The sequence below is a fragment of the Marmota flaviventris genome, chromosome 1 (genome assembly GCF_047511675.1).
Source record: "Marmota flaviventris isolate mMarFla1 chromosome 1, mMarFla1.hap1, whole genome shotgun sequence".
Classification (NCBI taxonomy): domain Eukaryota; kingdom Metazoa; phylum Chordata; class Mammalia; order Rodentia; family Sciuridae; genus Marmota; species Marmota flaviventris.
In genome coordinates, this window is record NC_092498.1 from 113907295 (window position 1) to 113932236 (window position 24942).

At 44.6% G+C, this 24942-nt stretch overlaps 1 long non-coding RNA gene across 4 annotated transcripts; it reads left to right on the forward strand.

The window, feature by feature from the left end:
• The first annotated feature begins 383 nt into the window (after nt 1-383).
• Nucleotides 384-23222, forward strand: LOC114080032 (uncharacterized). 4 transcript variants are annotated; one of them, XR_011708281.1, is made up of 3 exons: nt 384-484; nt 19174-19264; nt 23118-23222. It is a non-coding gene; the product is annotated as an uncharacterized lncRNA (long non-coding RNA). The 4 variants fall into 4 exon arrangements; XR_011708282.1 differs by lacking the exon at nt 384-484 and adding an exon at nt 16473-16685; XR_003580565.3 differs by lacking the exon at nt 384-484 and adding an exon at nt 18443-18686.
• Nucleotides 23223-24942: the final 1720 nt, after the last annotated feature.

The following is a 24942-nucleotide window of genomic DNA, read 5'->3' on the forward strand; positions in this document are numbered from 1 at the left end:
GCCACAGCGAGGCCCTAAGCAGCTCAGTGAGACCCTGTCTCTAAATAAAATACAAAATAGGTCTGAGGATGTGGCTCAGTGGTTGGGTGCCCCTGAGTTCAATCCCCGGTAAAAAAAAAAAAAAAAAGAAAGAAATTTAAAATTCTAGGGCTGGAAGCATAGCTCAGTGGGGTAGAACTTGCCTAGTGTGTACAGGCCCTGGGTTTAATCCCTAGTGCTGGAGAAAAAAAAAAGTTTTTTCAATGATCATAAAAAATATGTGCATGATCTCTATTCAAAAAAATCTGAAAACTAAGACTTTTTTTTTTTTTTTTTTGTACTTTGGATTTAATCCAGGGGCACTTTACCACTGAGCCACATCCCCAGTGCTTTTTATTTTTTATTTTGAGACAGGGTCTGTTGCTTAGGGCCTTGCTAGGTCACTGAGCCTGACTTTGAACTTGCCATCCTCCTGCCTCAGCCTCTGGAGCACCTGGGATTACAGGTATGTGCCACCACACCTGGATGAAAACTAAGACATTTTTAAAAAGCCTCAGAGGTTTTCTGGAACGCTGCTCCATCTCTCATGGTAAGCCTTTTCCCTTAGCCCAGTTGGGTGGGCTACACTATCTTTCTAGAAGCATCTATCAACGGTTTACTTTTCAGGAATGGTGGCAAATATATTACATGCCCTTTTCTCTGTCATGGGAACAGCACTGTCCACTGTTATTTACCACGAGTGGAAACGAGGAAGCCAAGGGTCCCAGTCACCCCATGGGAAGCTCTAGCTCAGGCCAACCCCCCTGGGACAGTCCTCAGCATCCCCTCCAATGATTGGAAGCTCAACCTTCAGATTGATAGTGAGGCAATATTTTAAAGTCCAAAGCTGTAGTAATATTTATAAAATAAGTTTAACAAATTTCATCCTCATTGGGGAGAAATCCCCAGGTGTGAGTAAACTCTTTGGGGGACTGCGAAATGGAAGTCATTTGCATGTGCAGTGACAATAATCTGCCACTAGATGGCTCTGCGGCTCTTTGTGGTTCCCAGGGGCCAAACCAAGAGAGAAGAGAAATGAGAAAATCAAGAGCAATTTAGGACCCTTTCCAAAAAGTTAATGTACTGAATTTAAAAGGCAATCCTATATTCTGAGATCATGTCCTTTCTACGCTTTTGAGTGGTAATAGATGATTGTTCCTTGGCAAATATTCTTGCTTAACAAAACTGACGTATTTTAGACACGCCCTCTCCCCCAACTTTTTTTTTTTTTTAAATATCACTTAACTGTGAATTCTGAAAGTATAGGATCAGTAAAGTACCAACCTCTTGTTGCGCACCTTGCTGGGGATCAAACCCAGGACTTTGCACATGGTAAGCAAGTACTCGACCACTAAGCTATACCCCCAGCCCAAGTCAAATGTCTTCATCTAATTTAAAGATTCCCAGCCTTCCACACTAAGGTCCCTCTGCAAAGTCAAATATAGATATTATATTTAGAAGCTCTTTTCCCTTCTTTGTGGACTATAAAATGAAAAAATGTTGCTAAGAAAATTTATGAAGCCAGGCTGGGGTTGTAGCTCAGTGGTAGAGTGCTTGCCTCGTGTGTGTGAGGCACTGGGTTCAATTCTCAGCACTGCATATAAATAAAATAAAGGTCCATTGACAACTAAAAAATAAAATAAAAAGAAGAAGGTACAACATATGGGAAGTTGGTTCTAGAGAAACTAAAGTGGGAAATCTTTTAATGAGTCAAAGGTCATGGCACAGTGGAGGTGTTGGCTGAGAACGCTCAGAGATGCAGGGTCTGGGGATGTGCCAAAGTAGTTAGGAGGGGATGGGAAAGAGAATCCCTAATGAATATGATCTTTTGTTCTGTTGTTGAGTGTCCAAATGTCCGTGTCTTTGGGTGTGTCCAAAAGATATCAAAGCCTTGGGATAAGTATAGAAGATTATCCAGATATCAGACACAGCAGTTTTGTTTGATTTTTGTTTTATCTTTGTTTTTAAGAACTGTTGAGCCGGGCATGGTGGTGTTCAATTGTAATCCCAGCAACTGGGGAGGCCGAGGCAGGAGGATTGCAAGTTCAAGGCCACCATTAGCAATTTATCAAAGTCTTAAGCAACTTATTGAGTCCCCATCTCAAAAAATAAAAAGGGCTGAGGATCTGGCTCCGTGATTAAATACCTCTGGACTCAGACCCTGGTACAAAAAAAAAAAAAAAAACTGTTGAAATCTGAAATGCTCAGTATGGCCTTCTTTCTAGAAGTCTTCACTAACTCCTGCTGCTTTGCATAGACCACACCAGCTGTGCTGCGGTTTCTTGGCCTTGCTTGAAATTTTACTTCTCTGAATCTCTGAGTCCCTTCCCTGTTCTCCGTACTGGGGATTGAATCCATGAATCCATGGGTGCTATACCACTTTTAATTTTGAGACAGTCTTGCTAAGTCCCTGAGGCTGACCTTAAACTTGCCATCCTCCTGCCTCAGCCACAAGAGTGGCTACTTCTGTGTTTCTTCCTTTTCCTTCTCCTTCTCCTTCTTTTTTTTAATGTATTTTTTAGTTGTAGATGGACACCATATCTTTATTTTATTTATTTATTTTTATGTGGTGCTGAGGATCGAACTCAGTGCTTCACGAGTGCTAGGTGAGCTCTGTACCTCTGAGCCCCATCCCCATCCCCTTCTAAGTTTCTTGAACTAAGGCCTACTCTGTGCTGGCCACAGTTCTAATTGCCATACACTTTGGGTGAACACAATACGAATAATTCCTCCCAAGTGTCCAAAGATGAGGCAACTGAGACTGCTGAGATGTGGTGATTGGGATGTGACTTTCCCACCTTGGGTCATGCAAGATGATGTCAGGTTCTGTCCGGGCCCAGGGTTCTGGGGGCTGAGCTGGGCGTGGGTGAACTGCAGCTGTAGGGTGTGGGGTGCAGAGTCAAGAGGAATTGGAGTCTGAGCCCTGGATGAGGAAATCCAGGGAAAGTCCCAAGTGTCAAGTTTAGGAAAATAAATATTAAGCAAGAGTCAGATTAGGAGCCAGGGGTGGGCAGCTCAGAGCAAGATGGGCCAGAAGGCCCAGGAGGAAGGGCCAAAGATTCCCAGAGACATAGGGTCCAAGGGGCAGCCACTGTGTGGTACCCAGAAACCATAATATCAAATCACAAAGGGCAGCAGGAAAAGAGGCTGGTCCAGTATCCTGGGAGTCCCCAGGAGTTAGTGGTGGTGGGCAAGATGGTGGGGGACCACCCCCTCTCATTTCTCTCCTCCCTCCTCCCTCTGGGCACGAAGAGCTCTAAAATTAATCTCAGTTTTACTAAGTAGGAAATAGGTATGCAAAATAGTTTTGGGACATGCAATCTGATCATTCTCATTCTGTTTCCCATTTTTAAACCATATATTTTTTGTGTTGAAGTAACATGTGCCAAGAATTTGTTTTGCTTTTAGTCAAAGCAGATTAAAAAAAAACAAAACTTTTTTTTAACTCCATCTGCTATTATTTTTATTTATTTATTTTTATGTGGTGCTGAGAATCAAACCCAGGGCCTCGCATGTGTGAGGCAAGTGCTCTGCCCCAGCCCCAGCCCCACAGCCCCGCAGCCCCGCTATTGCTATTTTTTGTCAAATGCTTCTGTGGACTTTTTTTTTTCTTTTCTTTTTTAATATTAGAAACTGAACCAAGGGCCTCCAACATGCTAAGTACGTGCTCTGCCACTGAGCTGCACCTGCAGCCCACTATGAACCATTTTTGATCACTGTCTAGAGCCTTCCTGCTCCAATTTGGGCTGCTTGTCCTCTCAGGCTGTGGAACAACCTTCCTGGATCTCATGTCTTCTTCTTTCTTGGGATGCTGCCTTGTTTTCCTGAAGCACATCTAGCCTTTCATTTCCTAAACATCTGCAATGTACCAACTTTTTTTGTGTGTGTGTGTGTGGGGGTTGCTGGGGGTTGAACCCAGGGCCTTTTGCATGAGAGGCAGGCACTCTACCAACTGAGGTATATCCGCAGCCCACAATGTACCAACTTTTTTATTTTATTTTTTTTAGTTGTACACTATACCTTTGTTTTTATTTATTATTTTTATGTGGTGCTGAGGATTGAACCCAGGGCCTCACACGCGTGAGCTGAGTGCTCTACTGCTGAGCCACAACCCCAGCCCATGTACCAACTTTTTAATAGTTCTATTTAGTTATGATTCACGTAACACACAGTTAGTCCGTATACAGTATGATTTCTTTTTGTTCTTTCTTTCTTTCTTTTTTCCCTTGTAACAGGTATTGATCTCAGGGGCATTTAACCACCGAGCCATATCCCCAGCCCTTTTTTATTTTTTATTTTGAGACAGAGTCTCCCTAAAATTGTTGAAGCTGGTCTCAAACTTGTGATCCTCCTGCCTTGGCCTCCCGAGTTCCTGGGATTATAGGCATACGCCATTTGGTCAAGTGGGTTTCGTGGCTGTGAAACTATCCACACAAGCAATTTTTTAGAATATTTTCACCACCCAAACAGAAACTTCATATCCTTTTTTTTTCTTGTTTATTTATTTATTTTAGTTCTAGTTGGACACGGTACCTTTATTTTATTTATTTTTATGTGGTGCTGAGGATCGAACCCAGGGCCTTGCATGTGCTAGGTGAGTGCTCTGCCACTGAGCCACGACCCCAGCCCCAAACTTCATATTCTTTAGCCACCATCCCCAACCCCTCTTATCACCCCCAAACCCAGTCCTAGGCAACCCCCTATCTATTGTTTATCTCTATGAATTTACCTTTACAGACATTTCATTATATACCAAATCAAATAATATGTGATTCTTTTGTGAATGGGCTCTTTCACTTTTGTTTTTATTCATGTTTATTTATTTATTGGTGCTGGGGATTGTACCAAGGTCCTCGTGCATGCTGAGCACGAGCTGGATCACTGAGGTATGGTCCAGCCCAGCAAAAAGTTTTCAAGGTTCACGTAGATTATGGCATGTATCAGTACCTCCTTTCTTGTTTATTTTATTTTATTTTTGTACTGGGGATTGAAACCACTGCGCTCTACCACTGACCTAGTATCATCCTCAGCCCCCATCTCTTTATATGTTTGATTTTGAGATCAAGTCTTGCTAAATTGCTGAGGCTGAACTTGAAGTTGCTGGGATTGCAGGCGTGCACCACTCCAGCTGGCTGAATTTGACTATTTTCAATACTTTCTGTAAGTGAGATCATGTACTATCTGTCTTTTTGTGGCTGGCTTATTTCACATGGCATAATATCCTCAAGGTTTATCAGAATTTCCTTCCTTTTAGCCAGGCGTGGTGGCACATGCCCATAATCCTAGCAACTCAGAAGTGAGGCAGGAAGATCTCAAGTTCAAGGTCAGCCTTGGCAATTTAGTGAGACCCTGTCTCAAAATTTAAAAAGACAAAAATAAAAAAGGGGGCTGGGGATGTGGCTCAGGGATTAAGCACTCCTGGTTTCAATACCCAATACCAAAATAATACTTGTTGGGGTAGCTGGCACAAAGACCCCCGAGAGACAGCTCTGGGTTCAAGCAAAGTTTATTGACTGAGAATATCTTCCAGGCTACCCTTCTGCAAGACACAGTAGCCTTTGTCACTTGAATGGAAGTTTATATATCTTTTGGACCAGAAACAAGAGCAAGCTAGAATTGACCTTGGGTGCAGGTGGTTGGGTAGCAACAGTTTTTTGTGTGTGTGTTTAGGGACTTTGGTGGGGACAAATACAGGAACAAGGTATCTGAAGTTTCTTGTTCTTGGCAGTTTACAAGTTTTGGTTTGGGGTCAAGATGGAGTTCCAGAACCAAACTGGAGTTACTAATGTCAAGGAACCTAACAATAATAATAATGCTATGAACATGGATGGACAGATATCTTCAGTCCTTGCTTTAAATTCTTTTGAGTATATATTCATCTTTTTTGGGTATGTATCGGTGATTGAACTCAGGGGCACTCAGCCACAGAGCCACATCCCCAGCCCTATTTTGTATTTAGAGACAGGATCTCACTGAGTTGCTTGGTGCCTCACTTTTGCTGAGGCAGGCTTTGAACTCAGTATCCTCCTGCCTCAGCCTCCCAAGCTGCTGGGATCACAGACATGAGCCACCTCAGCCAGCCTCATTCATTTTTTGATTACTGAATAATATTCCATTGTGTAGATAGACCACATTTCATTTATCCATTCTTCTGTTGATGGGCCCTGGGTTGTTTCTGCTTCTTGGCTATTATGAATAAGGTAGAAGGAACATTTGTGTACAAGTTTTTGGGTGACGTGTTCATTCCTTCTGGGCATATGCCTAGGAGTGGAATTTTGGGGTTGTCTGGTAACTCTGTGTTTTGAGTTGGAACTGACAGACTGTTTTCCAAAGCAGAGGTATCATTTTGCTTATTAGTTTTTGTGGTGTTGGGAATGGAATCCAGGGCCTTGCACATGGCAAGCACTTTACCACTGAGCTACACCCTGAGCCTCTGGATGTACCATTTTGAATTGAAGGTTGATTTTAATTCCTCCACATTGTCGCCAACACTTATTATTATTTTTTTTAAATATTTATTTATTTATTTATTTTTAGTTTTTGGCGGACACAACATCTTTGTTTTATGTGGTGCTGAGGATCGAACCCGGGCCGCACGCATGCCAGGCGAGCGCGCTACCGCTTGAGCCACATCCCCAGCTCATAACACTTATTATTATGTCTTTTGTATTATGGCCACTCATATAGTATCATCACTAGGCATTTTATTTAGTGAAGTGGTATCTCGTGTTTTTAAAATATTTTTAAATTATTGATGGACCTTTATTTTATTCATTTATTTATATGTGGTGCTGAGAATCTAACCCAGTGCCTCACGCATGCTAGATAGGCGCTCCACCACTGAGCCAGGTCTCACTATCTTAGGGCCTTGCTAATTTGCTGAGGCTGCCTTTGAACTCAGGATCCTTCTGCCTTGGTCTCCCAAGCCGCTAGGATTACAGGTGTGTGCCACTGCCCACGGCAATCCCTTTGTTCTTAATCCCGAGTTTTATCTCCATTCTCTGCCATTTCTGGGGTTCTGCTACAGTTTGGATTTGGAACATCCTCCAAAGTCTTGTTCCTGAGCTTGGCAGTATTTGGAGGTGGTGGAAACTTCAAGAGGTGGGGCCTAGTGGAAGGTCTTTATGGGATGGCTTTGAAGGGGATTGTGGGATCCCATGCTCTTCTTCCTCTCCTTCACTTCCTGACCCTCTGGGGAATGGTTTTGCTCTGCAATATGCTCCTGCCATGATGCTTGGCCACAGGCCTGAAGCCATGGGATCAACCAATCATAGACAGGAAACTCCACAACCATGAGCCAAAATAAACCCAAACATGAGCCAAAATAAACCTTTTCTGTTTATAATTTGATTATCTCAGATGTTTGTTATAGTGAATGGAAGCTGACAAATACAGGTCCCCAAATTGACTCAATTTTTCCCTATTTCAATATGGAAGTTTCTAAGGAACCAAATAATAGACTGAAATCTGTTCGCTTTTCACCAGACATATCATACCACGTTATCCCTTAAGACTTTCTACCATGCCTCAAACATGGGTTGCTAGGATTTAGTAAATAAATTCCCAATTAAATTTGAGTCTCATGCAATGATGCAATATGTGGGACAGACTTGCACTAAAAATGATTTGTTTCTCTGAAATTCAAATTGAACTGGATGTCCTGCCCTTTATCTGATAGTCTGACACACACAGCCAGCCTTTCTTGCTCCCTTCACCTGTGTGAGCCCAGTGCCAGGGTCTGGGCGCTAATTTGATCCTTCCAAAGATCCGAGGGGGGTCGTTCCCATCTCAGCATTCCGTGAGCAGGAAGGCCTGCCTTGAGGGTTAAGCAATCTGCTCAAAGTCACATAAGGAACAAGTGGCAGAGGCAGATAGATGAGGCAAGAGCCAGACAAACGGTTGTGGCAGGATGGAAATCCAGGGCCTCTAACTGCAAAACCGCCACAAGTGACCACTGTGTTAAAGTCCCTCCCAAGAGACAGTGAAACTCAACATCATGCTTTGGGAGGAGGCTCCTTCCATTCAGAGTATAAAAGTTCTCTGAAATAAACTGATATAGAAAAGCCCCACATGGGACTAATAATGCAGCCTCCCCTCCTCCAGAAAGTGCATTCATGAAAACAACTGATGAAGGATGGGAAAACAGTTGAGTGGGGTAACACATTTAAAAATGGGGGCAGATGTAGCTCAGTGGCAGAGTGTCTCACACGCGGGAGGCACTGGGCTTGATCCTCAGCACTATATAAAAATAAAATAAATGTATTGTGTTTATCAACAACTAAAAAAAAATTTTTTAAAGAGAGAGAGAGAGAGGGAGGAGAGAGAATTTTTTAATATTTATTTTTCAGTTTTTGGCGGACACGACATCTTTGTTTGTATGTGGTGTTGAGGATCCAACCCGGGCCGCACGCATGCCAGGCGAGCGCGCTACCCCTTGAGCCACATCCCCAGCCCTAAAAAAAATTTTTTAAATGAATGACCAACATGTATTGAAGCATCACATGGTAAATATATTCAAAAAAAAATTTAAGAGAGAGAGAGAGAATTTTTTTTAATATTTATTTTTTAGTTTTCAGCAGACACAACATCTTTGTTTGTATGTGGTGCTGAGGATCGAACCCGGGCCGCACGCATGCCAGGCGAGCGCGCTACCACTTGAGCCACATCCCCAGCCCAATATACTCAAATTTTATATCACTTTTTTTTTTTTTTTGGTACCAGGGATTGAACCCTAGGGCATTCAACCACCAAGCCACATCCCAGCCCTATTTTGTATTTTTTTTAGAGACAGTTGCTTAGGGTGTCACCGTTGTTGAGGCTGGCTTTGAATTCACCATCCTCCTGCCTCAGCCTCCAGAGCCACTGGAATTACAGGCATGCACCACTGTGCCCGGCTACTCAAATTTTATATATCAATTAAAAAAATTTAAAAGGTGGGGGAACCCACTTGCAACTGAAAAAAAAATAATAAAAACAGATTGAGCCTAGATACATTCATCAGCTAAAATGCTGACCTCTTTCCAGGACACTTCCTCCCCACCCCCACCCCACCCCAGCCACAGCACTAGGGGTTGCACCCAGGGCTTCGTGTATGCTAGGTAAATTCTCTGTCACTGAGCTACACATCCAGCCCTTTTAATTTTGTTTTAAGACAGTGTCTCAGCTGGGCACTGTGGCGCTTACCTGTCATTCCAGCAGCTCAGCAGACTGACACAGGAGGATCCCAAGTTCAAAGCCAGCCTCAGCAGTTTAGTGAGGCCCTAAGCAACTTAGCAGACCCTGTCTCAAATAAATAAATAAATAAATAAAAATAGTGTCTCCTTATCTTGACCAGGTGGGTTCCCACCTGTGATCCTCCTCCCTCTGCTTCCTGAGCAGCTGGGGGTTACAGGCTGTGCTCTTGTTAAGTAGAACTCTGCAGGAAAACCTTGGATTTGGATTGGGCATCTGTCCTGGGCCCCTAAGCCCAAGCCAACACGGAATTTCATCCCAGTAATTGAGCTCTGGTTGGTTGTGGAAGATGGGGTGGTCATGACCTAATGGACCTGGAAGCCATTAACTAGTGAATCTGTCACCGTTGACAGGGTGATGGAGGGGCGGTCGCTGACTCAGCTGTTTCCTATTTCGCACCTGTTTTTCTTTTTTTGTTCTGCTGAGCTGGGGTGGACCCAGGCTCAGACCCACCTTCAGCCCCAGCCCCTCTGTTTTTCGACAAAGGCTGAAGATGACCTGTTGGGAGTTCTCAGAACCCCCTCTGTTCCGGGGACTCCCAGCTCACTGATGGTCTGTCTGCTGCACTCGCTCAGGGGAGCTCTACTAAACTGAATTGGTCCAGGGATCTTCCTGTTTGCACCCCAAAGGAGGCTCGTCCCTGGGGAGCAGTGACCCTCCCTTCCCCTCCCCCGCACTGGCCACCGCACTCTGCCTTCCACCTGCGGTTGGTTTTTCTATGGCCTGGTAAAATCCCACACCTCTCCACCAAGAGGGAGAGGGAGGAGGACAAAACGCAACAGGAGGTGAGGTCAGATGCAGCCAGAGGATCCCGCCCAGAAGGAAAACATTCCTGAGGACGAGGTGACGTGCCTCCTCCTGTTCGCAGAGGCCCCGCTCAGCCCGTGGTGGGGTGCCCGGGCGGCGGGTGAGCCCCGGGTTTTCCCTTATCAACAAAGCACCATTCATTGGCGAGGCTGAAAGAGAGGCCCCGCAGCTGGCGTCTCTCTACCAGTGACATTGACATAAAGGCCAAAGTAAATGTCAGCATCCTGGAAACCGCAGCAGGTGCTTCAAATGCAAGAAGAGCAGAGGCTGGGGAGGGGGGGCGGGGCACAGCCACCAGCGGCCAAGTAGCACCTACTCAGAATTCATTTGAAAGGATCACAGAACCTGTGATTTCTGGCTTCTGGAGGCCATCTATCAGGGATCCTTTTCTCTTTCTTTTCGTTTCTTTTTCTTTCTTCTTCTTCTTTTTTTTTTTTTTAACTTAACCATATCCTGGCCCTTTTTTATGTTTTATTTTGAGACAGGTTCTTGCTAAGTTGCTGAGGCTGGCTTTGAACTTGTGATCCTCCTGCCTCAGCCTCTCCCGCAGCTGGGATTACAGGTGTGTGAGCTGCCATGCCTGGCTTCATGAATCCTTCTGCTAAATTTTTTTTTTTAATTGCTGGGTTGTTTTGGACAATTTCTGACATTTTCTAACCAGGTTCTTGGTCAGTATCATCTCCTTAGCATCTACTACATAGTGTGGTTTGGCACATATTAGGTGAACAATAAAAAAATTTTGGAATGAGAGCTGGGCTTTTTGGAATGTCACACACTTGTCCTAGTTACTTGGAAGGTCGAAGCAGGAATGTTGCTTGAGCCCAGGAGTTTTGAGACCTGAACAGCAAAGCAAGACCCCATCTCAAAAACAAATAAACAAACAAAAAAAAAAAACAATTAAAAGTAAAACAAAAAACAAAACAAAACAAAAAAAAAAAAACAGAATTAACCATCTGTTATTACTGGTTCTAAAAGTGGTATCATAAAACCACTGTATTTTGCAGAACTAAAGGGAAAGGGGAAAAAAATAACTAATCAGATAAGAAGTGAGCTCCCATAAGTGCTATACCAGGTTGGTTTATATGCACAACCCACATCCCTAATCATCACAATTACCTTAAAAGTTATCATGTTATTGATTTTATAAATGAGAACACTTATGCTCACAGAGGTACCCTGCTATCTGCCAGAACACAGAGGTCCAAGCCTCTCATTTGGAGATTGAGGAAGCAGAAGCCCAAGCAGTTAGGGATCCTTTTTTTTATGTTTAATTTGTTATTTTTAGACATACATGACAGTAGGGTATATTTTGACATATTATACATACATCGAGTACAACCATTCTTGTGGTTGTACACATCAGGGATCTTGACCCAAGTGACAGAGCTAGCCTAGTTAGTGACCTTCCTAGAATGTCCCCAGTTCCAGAAGGCATAGTGTAATGATTCTAGAAGCAAAATGATCATTTGTGTCCAAGTCACAACACAAAAACTTTCCAGGGGCTGGGGTTGTGGCTCAGTGGTACAGCACTTGCCTAGCATGTGTGACGCTTTGGATTCAATTCTCAGCACTGCATATAAATAAATAAAATAAAAGTCCCTTGACAACTAAAAAAAAAATTTTTTTTTTAAATTTTTGTACCAGAGATTGAACTCAGGGGTAGTGGACCACTGAGACACATCCTCAGCCCTATTTTATATTTTGTTTAGAGACAGGATCTCACTGAGTTGCTGAGCACCTCGCTGTTGCTGAGGCTGGCTTTGAACTCAGGATCCTCCTGCCTCAGCCTCCTGAGCTGAGCCACTGGGATTACAGGTATATGCCACTGTGACTGGCCATGAAAAAAACTTCTCAAAGGTTGAGTGTTGTTTAAAATAATAATAATAATAATAATAATAATAATAATGCAGCCTCCCAGGAAGGTTTTAGGCAAATGAGCCAAGGACTCTAGGGGGCTTCAAATCGGCAGCTCAGTGGGTGGGCAGGAATCCAGCAGGACTTCCAGAAGCCTGATAAGGCTGGTGCTGGAGCCACAGGGACTGGCCAGTGTATCTGGCTGTGTCACTTGTATCCTTTCTGTGCTTCAGATGTGTAAGTCATTAGGAAGGGACCAGGTGCCTGCCAGATGCTCTGTCTGGAGAGACACATTCAGTCCAGAATAATCCCTGAGTGCTCACAAGTGGCTTGGAGGGGACAAAGGCACCTAAGGTGAATGCCCTGTTTCTTTCTCTGAAGAGGTGACAAACCATCCTGGCTGGTTGGCATTGTCCTAATGTAAGTGCTAAAACTCCCCCACCCCAGGAAACCCCTCAGTTCTGTCACCTGTGTGGGTCTTGATGGGAGAGGAAAACATTTATGCAATAGTGACATGGTCCGTAGGGTAGCTTGCCATTCTAGCTTGAACACAGAGAGCCCAGCGGACTCAGGACAAGGGTGTTGTGCCATCCATACCAGAGTTGATAGCAAAAAGAACCAGCACCAGCCCCGCTCCCGGGGCTGGTGGTGGAGCTCAGGGTAGAGCATTTGCCTAGCATGTGTGAAGCCCTGGATTCAATCCCGGCACCATGAAGAAAAGAAAAGAAAAATCAGCGCATGCCTGTCTTCCCAGTGGCTCAGGAGGCTGAGGCAGGAGGATTGTGAGTTCCAAGCCAGCCTCAGCAACTTAGTGAGGTACTAAGCAACTCAGTGAGACCCTGTCTCTAAATAAGTACAGAAAAAGGGCTGGGGATGTGGCTCAGTGGTTAAAAGCCCCTGAGTTCAATCCCTAGTACTGAAAAAGCAAACAAAGAAAAGAAAAACCAGGAATACTAATTCTTCCCTGCAGCCGCATTCTAGAGATTGAATCCAGGCCTTGTGCATGCTACCAATTACTTTACCCTTGAGCTACATCCCAGTCCTTTTCAGACTTGTTTTGAAACAGGCTTTCACTGTGCTGCCCAGGCTGACCTTGAAATTGAGATCCTCCTGCCTCAGCTTTCCCAGTTGCTGGGATTATAGGCATGTGGCACTATGCCCAGCTTAATGGTTCATGGTTTTTCTTTCTTTTTGACCAGTGTTGGGGATTGAGCCCAGGGCCTTGTTCACACTACTAAGCAGTCTACCACTGGGCTCCATCCCTAGTCCCTGCCTTCTTTATTTAAAATTTGGTTATTTTGTTCATCATGGATTTTTTTGCATTAATTTAAAAATACTGTATCAAGTATTATTTATCTTGATTACTAAATTTTCTGGTTTGCTCCTTAAATCCTGCACCTGTACATCTCACCTGCCTTACCCTCATCCCGGTCCTATAGGGCAGCCCTAAGTGCTGCCCATAAGTCTTTACGACCAGGAACAATTGCTTGGCATTTGTCTGAACACCCACTGACAGGACTCCACAGCCTTCAGCTTTCTTCCGGGTCTCATAACTTCCTGTACTTTCATAACTGGGTGTTGTAGAAATAGGACCAGGAGGGCTGGAGTGTGGCTCAGTGGTATGTGTGAGGCACTGGGTTCGATTCTCAGCATCACCACATATCAATAAATAAAATAAAGATCCTTTGACAACTAAAAAATATTTTTAAAAAAGAAAAGAAAGAAAGAAATAGGACCAGGAAGCTGGATGTGGTGGCGCACACCTGTCATCCCAGCAGCTTGGGAGGCTGAGGCAGGAGGATCGCGAGTTCCAAGCCAGCCTCAGCAAGAATGAGGTGCTAAGTAGCTCAGTGAGACCTGTCTCTAAATATAATATTAAAAGGGCTGGGGATGTGGCTCAGTGGTCAAGTGCCCCTGAATTCAATGCCCGGTACCCCACCCCCAAGGAAAAAAAAAAAAAGAAATAGGACCAGGAGGCAGATGAGGTCTGAGACAGTTGGCAGGGGAAGAGGAAGTATCAGAGACAGCAGGCAGTGGGAGACAGATGTAGATCTAGATGAAGTAAACTTCAAGGAATTGGCTTATGTGATTGTGGAAGCTGCAAGTCTGAAGCCTACAGGACAGACCAGCAGGCTAGGATCATCAGCAGAAGAGACAGAAATTCTTCTTTTGGGAGAATTCTCAGTTTTGCTCTGAATGAAGAAGGCCTTTTTGTTTGTTTGTTTGGTACCAAGGATTGAACTCAGGGGCACTCGACCACTGAGCCACATCCCCAGCCCTATTTTGTATTTTATTTAGAGACAGGGTTTCACTGAGTGGCTTAGGGCCTTGCTTTTGCTGAGGCTGGCTTTGAACTCGTGATCCTCCTGCCTCAGCCTCCCCAGCCACTGGGATGACAGGCATGTGCCACCGAGCCCGGCTGAAGAAGGCCGTTTCATGACTGGAAGAGGCCCATTCAGTTACCTCCTTGACTTAAAGTCGACTGATTGTAGGTATTAACCACATCTACAAATTACCTTCATGGCACACTTGAATTAGAATTTAATTGAATAACTGGGACTTATGCCTGGCCAGGTTGACACACAGAACCACCACAGGAAGGAAACTGGTCCGGGGAAGTTGTGTAGATTGCTCAAGATGATCCTGAAAATGTGCTACGGGCAATCACAAGGTCCACCTTCTCCCATGTGACTTGCAATGCTCAGGTCTCTGGAGAAATTCCTGGGGTCTCAGAAGAGCAGGATCCTAATCTCACGGGTGACTGTTCCTTTCATGCCATTGTCAATTTGTGTGCACCTCCTACTAGATTGTGAAACCTTCAAGACAAAGTCCATGTGAGTATCTTTTATTGTCTTTGGAGCTAACACAGAGCCCTCTATGTGGTGGGCATTCAGCGCATACTTGCAGAATTCGGGAATCATTAATAGTTGTTTTTTGTTTTTGCTATACTGGGGATTGAACATCGGGACACTTTACCACTGAGCTACCCCACAGCCCTTCTTTTTTTTATTTTTTATTTTTTTGTAGTTGTAGTTGGGCACAGTACCTTTATTTCATTTGTTTGTTTTTATGTGGTGCTGAGGATCGAACCCAGGGCCTCACACGTGCTAGGCGAGCTCTCTACCACTGCGCCACCGCCCCCACCCTCTGTAAGTCCTTCTAACTCTAACTTCTTGATACCCCCAGGAGGTGGGTCCTACTATTAACCTTGGTTTCTGATAGGAAAAAAAGAGGCTCTGAAAAGTTAAAGATGAGTCTAGGATCACCGAGTTTGTAAGGGGTGAATCTCAAACTTGAACCTCGCAATGAACTCCACCGTCTGGTACCTAACCACCCACTGCACTGCCCAGGTGAACTGCCCCTGAAGCCTGGACCACAGACACAGTCGACTTGGTTTCCTCCACACTGGAGTCAGGAAGGGCGAGGTGCTCATGATGGCATCTCTGGGACCAGAGCTCTGGGTCCCACACCCCCTGTCATGGCTACATTCTCCTGCTCCTCTCTCCTGGGAGCTGGCGAGCCCTGCCGGGGCCTCCCTGTGCTATTTACTCAGTGAGGTGTGGACTCGGCCTGGTTTCTGGGCTGTTGTTTGCAAAGTAAATGTCACCGAGGCCCCACCAATCTACACTCCCAACCAAGGAATGGGAACAAAGACCGAGAGGAACATATTTTTGCTGCTTTCAGATGCCCCGACTTGAGTTTTCAGTTTCTGTCTCTTAAAATGAAATCAGGGGCTGGGGGCGGAGCTCAGTGGTAGAGTGCTCCCTTAGCATGTGCAGGGCCCTGAGTTTGATTCCCAGCAGAGAAAGAAGCAGGAAAAAAAAAAAAAAAGGAATAAAGAGCAAATTGGAGGTGTACCTGAGAAGGGTCACATCTCAGGAACAGTGGAACTGGCTTCTTTTCATGCCTGTGTAAACTCCAGGGCACTGAGCAAGGTCTAACCAGGGATCTAGATTTGAACCTCCATTCTACCACTGACTAGTTGTGTGACCTTGACCTTGGCCTTAACCTCTCCAGGCCTCATCTCCCTTCTCTGGGAAACAGAGCCAGTTCCTAACTTGCAGAAATAAAAGAGAGCCCAGATGGATGTGAGGGTTCAGACAGTACATGGCTCACATCAAGCTTCATTAGCCACTGTTCCTAATATTCAGGTCACGCATCCACGTGGGTGTCTCTTTACAAATAAGGATGCTTTAGAGTAAAGCAGACCGAAACAGGGCTTCGTGTTCTCTGCTACTCTGATTTCCTAGCTTCTTCCTGGAAAGGGACTCCAAGAACTTTTAGAAATAGTTCATAAACAAGGGAGATTTTAATCTGCAAAACCAGATGGACTTTCTCTCTTTCTGAAGCAGCTGGAAGCAAACCTGCTCCCTCGGTAGCTCTACCTTCCTGACCAATTTCCAACCGCAGTTCCTGTTCTGAACCCGGATCTGCAAATAAGAGCATTCATTGGAAGGGAGGTTCAAGGCCTCTGGGATTTCATCAGCTGCCAGCTCTCCCAGGAGACTCGGTGACACCCGTCAAGCCAGTGACCAAGGCCAGAAGGCAAGCGGTTCAAGGCCTACCGCCAGGCAACTTCCTTTTGAGTTTTGAAGCCAAGCAGTACACATCTAAAGAAATGCCAAGGAGGAAATATGGATTTATTGTTGCCAAGCCAATTGGGCTGCAGAGAGAAGAATAATACTGAAAGGTCCGCCTTCTGGTTGTGCAAAGCGAAGAGGAGGACAGGGGCAGGGAGGAAGCTTGGGTTCCATCTCAGTCTCCTACCCCAAGAGGTAACCTCCCCTGGGATTCCAAGGAGAGCAACAGTGCTGCCCAGGCCCAGAGACCCAGTGTTCCCTCCCACTGCTCTAGGGAGACCCTCAAAGCAGAGAAGTGGGGACAATGCAGAATTTAAAGCTAAAAGAAGGGGTGGGAGCCAGGTGTGGTGGCACACGCCTGTCATCCCAGCAGCTCAGGAGGCTGAGGCAGGAGGATCACAAGATCAAGGCCAGCCTCAGGAACAGCAAGGCCCTAAGCAGCTCAGTGAGACCCTGTCTCTAAATAAAATGCAAAATAGGGCTGGGGATGGGGCTCCGCGGTCCAGTGCCCCTGAGTTCAATCGCCAGTGTCCCCCCAAAAAAAGAAGCAAGAAGGGTTAGGATAGACTCTCTTTCCCTGTCATACACCTGCCCCGTCCTCTCCTGTTATTATTCTGGGGCTTCATACTTCTCAAAAAATAAATATGAGGGTAGGAAAGGGAAAGAGACAATTAAAATCAGAATGCAGAAATTCAGAAGGGTCTTACACTGTCTTGGGCACAGTAGCAGGTGTTAAAGGTTTTATATATAATATATGGTCAGTTTCAGGTCATTTTTGGCACCAGATAAACATTATTTCCTTATTGAGATTTTATCCCAGGTGCCAGGTGGCATCTAGCTTTTTTAGCAGGGAAAAGGGAGACAGGAGGGAAAACAGAGCTAAATCCTGTGTAAGCCCTTATCCATCCTTCAAAGTCCACGCAAACACGTCCTCTTTTATGAAGCCTTCCCCGATGGCCCTGTGATGGCTGGGTCTGGTTATTCTGCACCGGAACTGTCTACGGGACTTGTCTTCTAGCTACTCCTCCCGGAGAGCAGCATAAAGGCAGCACCGTGTGCAGGATGAATGCATGACCTCCAACCAAGGCCTGCTGGCTGGGACGCTGATCAGGATGCTGGAAATACCAGTTTATTTACCCTGAACACCAAGTCAGAAAGCACTGAATGTGCAGCCGTGAGCACAGGTGCAGGGGAGCATTCAGGAGAAACTCAGGTCAATACGTCATCTTCCCCCTCCCTTCAGCTCCTGGGGTGTGTGTGGAACACTGGATCAAAGGTAGGGGAGTGGGGCCAGATGCCCTATGAAAAAGAGAAAAAAGGGAGAGAGATTAGGGAAGAGGTCAATATTTAATTTTATTTATTTATTTATTTAAGAGTATGGGGGATTGAACCCAGAGGCTCTCAGCCACTGAGCCACATCCCCAGCCATTATTTATATTTTATTTAGAGACAGGGTCTCCCTGAGTTGCTTAGGGCCTTGCTAAATTTCTGAGGCTGGCCTTGAACTCACGATCCTCCTACCTCAGCCTCCTGAGCCACTGACATCCAATATTTTTGAATTAAATTTAGATGAAGCACTTTCAGCAATCCTGAGCAAATCTGGGTTTTTTTTTTTTTTTTTTTTTTCTTTCTTTTTGGTAGTACTGGGAATTGAACCCAGGTCTTCTGTTGAGCTACATCCCAGCTCTTTTTATTTATTTATTTATTTTAAAATTTTGAGACAGGGTCTGGTTAAGTCGCTGAGGCTGGCCTTCAACTTGGGATGTTCCTGCCTCAGCCTCCTGAGTGGCTGGGATCACAGGTGTGCGCCCCTGCACCTGGCAAAATCTGATTTTTCAGGGCCCTGCAGAAAATTTTTAATATGCAAAATGTTTATTCCCATCCAAAGCTGTGAACGGGCCAGCTACTTCTTTACCCCTTTATGTTCTAGAAGGTAAGAAAAAAATTATATTCATAGACTACTGGAGTTGCCAAGGAACGAGGTCACCTGGCGGGTGAATCTGAAGGACCCCGTCCTTCTTGCAGGTGTCTGTGGGTTATCAGAGAATCTTCGCCTGTTTCTTCTGCGCTTGCGCCCTCTGTACAGAGCCCCCAAGGAGCCCTTTCCGAGGTTCTGAGCCAGAGGTTCTGAGCCTGCGTGTGTTCCAGACACCGACTCGTGCGGTTCCTGTGAGCTGAGGGGCTGTTTCTGAGCAGGTGGATGTCTCAAACAGGGGTTCCTTCTAGTTTCTGTCACCTCCTCTCCATATCTCAGCATTATTTCCCAAAGTGAAGTCAGATGGGGACAGGCCACCTTTGTCCTGGAGCCCTGAATTATAAACATTAAACTCTTTCCTGTATTCCAGGCAGGCTCCTCGGCTGTTTTCACACACATTTCCACCTTTTCCCATAAAAACAAATAACAATGGGGGAAAAAAAGAGTTCTTGAGAAGGTTAATGCCTCACTAAGTTGCTGAGGCTGGCCTTCAACTTGCAATCCTCCTACCTCAGCCTCCAGAGTCACTGGGATTACAGATGTGTACCATGGCGCCTGGCTGAAAATGATCATTGTATAAAACAACAGTCTCATTTTAAAAGAAACTTTATTATTTGTCATGCAGGGGATGGAACCCAGGTTTTTGAGCATGCTAGGCACAGAATCGCATTTTAAAACTGCAGATCACAACCTCCTCCTCTTTCCCAGATGTGACAGCCGCCTGGAGCCACCGACCCACAGTGATGGTGCAATCCAAACCCCTCCCCTGGAATCCTGCAGTTGCAGCCACAGGTCACAGGTCTGTGTGTTCAGCAAATGTTTGTAGTCCTCTGCTGAGAATTTTATTTCAGGCCACAGTAACAGGGCAGCTAATTGGCAGCCTGTCTCAGGGTCTGGTCCACCCGGAGGCCAGGCAGGCATTCTGTTCTCAGGTGGGGGAGGGGGCAACTGGAGAAAACTCATCTGGTGTCCATCACTTTGACTTGTTTGCTGCTTCATGGACCTCACCCTTGCTTGGGACCAATGATCAAAATTCATATTTACTTAGACTTTATTTTATTTTATTTCATTTCATTTTATTTTTTTGGTGCCTGGGATTTAACCCAGGGGTGCTTAACCACTGAGTCATATCCCCAGTCCTTTTTATATTTTATTTTGAAACAGGGGGTTGCTGCTTTGCTTAGGGCCTTGCTAAATTGCTGAGGCTGGCTTTGAACCTGTGATCCTCCTTCCTCAGCCTCCCCAGCCCCTGGGATTACAGGCAGGCGCCACTGCTCCCAGTTTCATTTTATTTTTTAAAGAAATGACATCTCACTCTGTTGCCCAAGCTGGCCCCAAACTCCTGGGCTTACGAGATCCTTCTCCCTCAGCTTCTTGAGTAACTGGGACCACAGGGGCACACCACTGTGCACCACATCCCCAGCCCAACCTTTATTTTTATTTATCTTTTTTATGCAGTGCTGAGGATTGAACCCAGTGTCTCACGTGTGCTTGGCAAGTGCTCTACCACTGAGCCCCAGCCCCAGCCCTGTGCCCCACTTCTTAGACATACTTTAAGAACTCCGGGGCTGGGGATGTGGCTCAAGCGGTAGCGCGCTCGCCTGGCGTGCGTGCGGCCGGGGTTCGATCCTCAGCCCCACATACAAACAAAGATGTTGTGTCCGCCGAAAACTGAAAAATAAATATTGAAATTCTCTCTCTCTCTCTCTCAAAAAAAAAAAAAAAAAAAAAAGAACTTGGATACACCATTGTTCCACTTAGACTGAGAACCCTCAAAATTCTTGGCTCCTGAATATCTACATATGCAGATGAGACTAATGATAGTTTAAGAAGAGTTTGAAAAAGTTTGTTGGCATTAGGGTGGAATACCTTTGGCAATAAAGTAATAATAACAGTAACAATGATTATAACAGTTATATCATGTGCTTTCTCTATGTCATGCACTGTGCTAAATACATTATCTTATTAGATACTCAATTTTAGCCAGGTGTGGTGGGGCACACCTGTAATCCCAGCTACCTAGGAGCCTGAGGCAGGAGGATCAAAAGTTCAAACCAGCTTTCGAAACTTAGCAAGGCTCTAAACAACTTAGTAAGACCCTGTCAAAAAAAAAAAAAAAAGAAAAAGAAAAAATGCTGGGGATATTGCCCAGTGGTTATGCTCCCTGGCTTCAACCCTTGGTACCAAAACCAAACAAAAATCAAACCAACAACAAAAAAAAAACCCTCAATCCTCATTTTACAGCCAAGGAAACAGTCTCAGGAAGATTGAGCAACTCATTCAAGGTTATCCAACTAGTGTGTTTTTAACTACAGCTGAAAACCTACCCGAATCCATCATTTCACATTCAAACATTCCCTGCCCCCCATCTTGCAGTGACAGACATGGTGTACGATTGGAAGATGAACAGACGGATGATGGAAGGTCTCTTCCAGGGTCCTCTGGGATTTAGATTCAATTCTACTTCCTCCTCCAACCCTGAAACTTTTCTCATATCCCTTTTATTCACCAAACCAGAGTTTGGTCTATATTTACCCAGCTGACTCTTGAAACCACATAAATTCTGGGTGTTTTCATAAAAAAAAAATTATGAAAGAACTAAAAAAATATGGTTTGCAGTCTTTTTCCACATGAATATTAGATGTGCAAAGTCAGTTATAAATAAAGGGAAGAATTCTTCTCTTTTTCTCTTTTCCCTATGCTGAGAATCCCTAGGCCACTCTCAGGAAATCCAGTCTCCCTGAAGACAGGTTGTGCAAAACTCCCAGCATTACCTAAGGCAGTGTCTTTGTGGGCTGAGAAGGTAAATTTCAGTCCGTTTGGCTCTTCAGATAAATACTGTTTACTGAAATTAATCACAGAACATTTTTTCCAAAACAAATGCTCTACCCAGAACCTAAGCAATCAAAACCAGTGCCAGATCCTGGAATAGAAAAAAGATATTAAGCTGGGTACCATGGAGCACTCCCACAATCCCAGCAACTCAGGAGGCTAAGTCTGGAGGATTGAAAGTTGGAGGCCAGCTTCAGCAACTTAGTGAGACCCTAAGCAACTTAGTAAGACCCTGTCTGTAAATAAAATATAAAAAAGAGCTCTGGATGTGGCTCCATGGTTAAGTGCTCCTGGGTTTAATCCCCAGTACAAAAAAGGAAAAAAGACATTAGGGAAAACCTGGAGAAATCCACACAAAGGCTGGTTTAATTAATAGCAATGTGTCAGTGTTGATTTCTTGGTTTTTGACAAATGGACGACAATAATGTAAGCTGATAACATTAGGGGACCCTGGAGCTGAGTGAGGGGTATGTGGGAATTCTCTGTACTCACTTAGCAAACTTTTTTCCCCCACTGAGCCATATCCCCAGCCCTTTTAAAAAATTTTAATTTGGGGGCTGGGGTTGTGTGGCAGAGTACTCGCCTAGCATGTGCGGAGCACTGGGTTTGATCCTCAGCACCACATAAAAATAAATAAATAAAAATAAAGGCATTGTGTCCACCTACAACTAAAAAAAATTTTTTTTTAACTTTTAAATTTTGAGACAGGGTCTTGCTAAATTGCTGAGGCTGGCCTTGAACTTTTGATCCACCCACCTTAGTTACTTGAGTCACTAGGATTACGTGTGCGTGCCATCACGCCTGGCTCACTTGGCAACATTAGAAAATACTTTAAAAATATTTAATTTGGGGGCTGGAGTTGTGGCTCAGCGGTAGAGCGCTCGCCTAGCACAGGCGGGACTGGGGTTCGATCCTCAGCACCACATGAAAATAAAGGCATTTTTGTGTTGTGTCCATCTACACCTAAAATATATATATATATATATATATATATATATATATATATATATATATATATATATTTTAATATTTAATTTGACATATAACAATTATGAATTTATAGGGTACAGCATGACATTTCAATGCATGCATCTAGTGTGTAATTATCAGGTTGGGGTGATTAAAATACCTATCACCTCCAACATTTATCCTTTCTTTGTGTTGAGAACACTCAAAATCCTCTGTTGGACATTTTGAAATATTCAATTAGCTGTTGTCATCCACAGTTCTCCTTCTGTGCTACAGAACATTTCAAGTTATCCCTCTCATCCAACCGCACCCTACCCATTAACTGTCCTCTCTCCACCCTAGTTTTGCAACTTCTCTGTTTATTTATTTATTTATTTGAGAGCGAGAGAGAATTTTAATATTTATTTTTTAGTTTTCGGCAGACACAACATCTTTGTTTGTATGTGGTGCTGAGGATCGAACCCGGGCCGCACGCATGCCAGGTGAGCGCGCTACCGCTTGAGCCACATCTCCAGCCCCTTCTCTGTATATTTAAATGATGTCAAAATCAAAACTTTATTTGAAGTTGGGCACAGTGGCACACACCTGTCATCCCAGCGGCTCGGGAGGCTGAGGCAGGAGGATCCTGAGTTCAAAGCCAGCCTCAGCCACAGCGAGGCCCTAAGCAGCTCAGTGAGACCCTGTCTCTAAATAAAATACAGAATAGGGCTGGGGGTGGGGCTCAGGGGTCAAGGGCCCCTGAGTTCAATCCCTGGTGCCAAAAAAAAAAAAAAAAAAAAAAAACCCAAAAACAAACACACACTTTTGTTTAAAAAATTTCAATACCAGTGAACTGATTTTTTTTCTCCTAGGAGGGAAGAGATGGGAGCCTGGAGCACTTAAACTTCTTTCAAACAAGATAAAACTTGTTTCCTTTGCTGCTTTTAAACTTGGAAATAAAGAATAGTTACCAGCAATAGAGTGTGTGCTTCTTAAAAAGACAAAACCCAGCACAGAGCCATTTGAAGCTCTGGTCCTTGCCAAGTGGAGGAGAGAGACAGAGTGACGTCTTCGCAGTTTTCAGGTGAAAGTTTTCTATTTGTCGTCGTGCCATTTAGTCCCTGTTTGATTGACTGTACAAGTGACCTGCTGCATTTTGCAGAAACCAGAGGTGGATTGAATTTCTTAGAACCCTAATATGCACAAGGGAACTGCAGGAAGTGTCGCAACATTTTCCAGAAAGGGGTTAGCAGCCACAAGACTGAGGAGAGTGTCTGTCCATATGAGCAGGAGGATTTCTTGCCCGTACACCAGCCATCTCAATGTTACTAAATGGTTCCTAAAGGTCCTTCTTTAAGAAATGCTAAGTCTGGAGATGTAGTTCAGGGGTAGAGAACTTGTCTAATAGGGATAAGGCCCTGGGTTGCATCCCCAGCACTTCAAAGAAAAATAAAATTAGATACTGCTGGGCATGGTGGCACGGGTCTGTAACTCCAATGACTCAGGAGAATTGCAAGTTTGAGACCAGCCTCAGCTACGTAGTGAAATCCTATCTCAATTAAAAAGTTAAAAGGACTGGAGATGTAGCTCAGCAGTAAAGTGCCCCTGGTTCGTCCCCAGTATCAATCAATCAATCAGTCAATAAAAACATACTAATAAAATTAAACACAGTAGCCCCAGCAGCTTGGGAGGCTGAGGCAGGAGGATCAAGAGTTCAAAGCCAGCCTCAGCAAAAGTGAGGTCCTAAGCAGCTCAGTGAGAGCCTGTCTCTAAATAATATGCAAAATAGAGCTGGGGATGTGCCTCAGTTGTTGAGGGCTCCTGAGTTCAATCCCCAATACCAAAATATAAAATAAAATAAAATAATTGGGGCTGGGGATACAGCTCTGTTGGTAGTGCTTGCCTTACATGCACAAGGCCCTGGGTTCAATCCTCAGCACCACAAATATTTAAATAAAATAATTAAACACAGTAGAATCACTAGTCCAAAATGACTTTGTCCATTTACAGAAGGTAATGAGGTCCTAGGCAGCTAATCGGTTTCTGCATTTGTGGTACTTGTACCCTGATCATTTAAACGATGATGACATCAAGGGAACGGGAAGTGAAAGGAGCATGTTCAGCACTTCCCGCAAGATCAAGACCCAACTTTCATTCCAGGAGGGAAACAAAAACACCCACCCAGAATTTGCCCTTCGCTCTCTTCTGGATCATTTAAGAGTTTTTTTTTTTTTTTCTTTCTTTCTTTCTCTGTAAGATGTTGCTCTAAACGTTTTCCTCTCTTTTTCCATTTCAATGGGTACATTTAGATCCAGGAACAGTGTGACATGTCCCTACTAGAATCTGCCTCTTCACGAAAGCCTGGGAATGGATAAAACGCGACTCCAAGCAAAAGCGCGGGACACGTGAGCCTTTAACAGTGAATGTCAAAATCAGGGCCCTGGGCTGGGCACTGAGGCATACGCCTGTCCTCCCAGCTACTGAGAGGTTAAGGAGGAGCACTGCTCTAACCCAGGAGCCTGGGGAAAGTCTGGGCAATGCAGTGAGAGCTTGTCTCAAGACGACGCGGTGGCACACGCCTGTCATCCCCATTAGCTTGAGAGCATCGGCGCCCTTCACGTACACCACTGGTCTTTTGAGTGGGTCTTCTGAGCCCTGGTTTAGCTGGTCCATGGCTTCTGGGTTTTCAGACACATC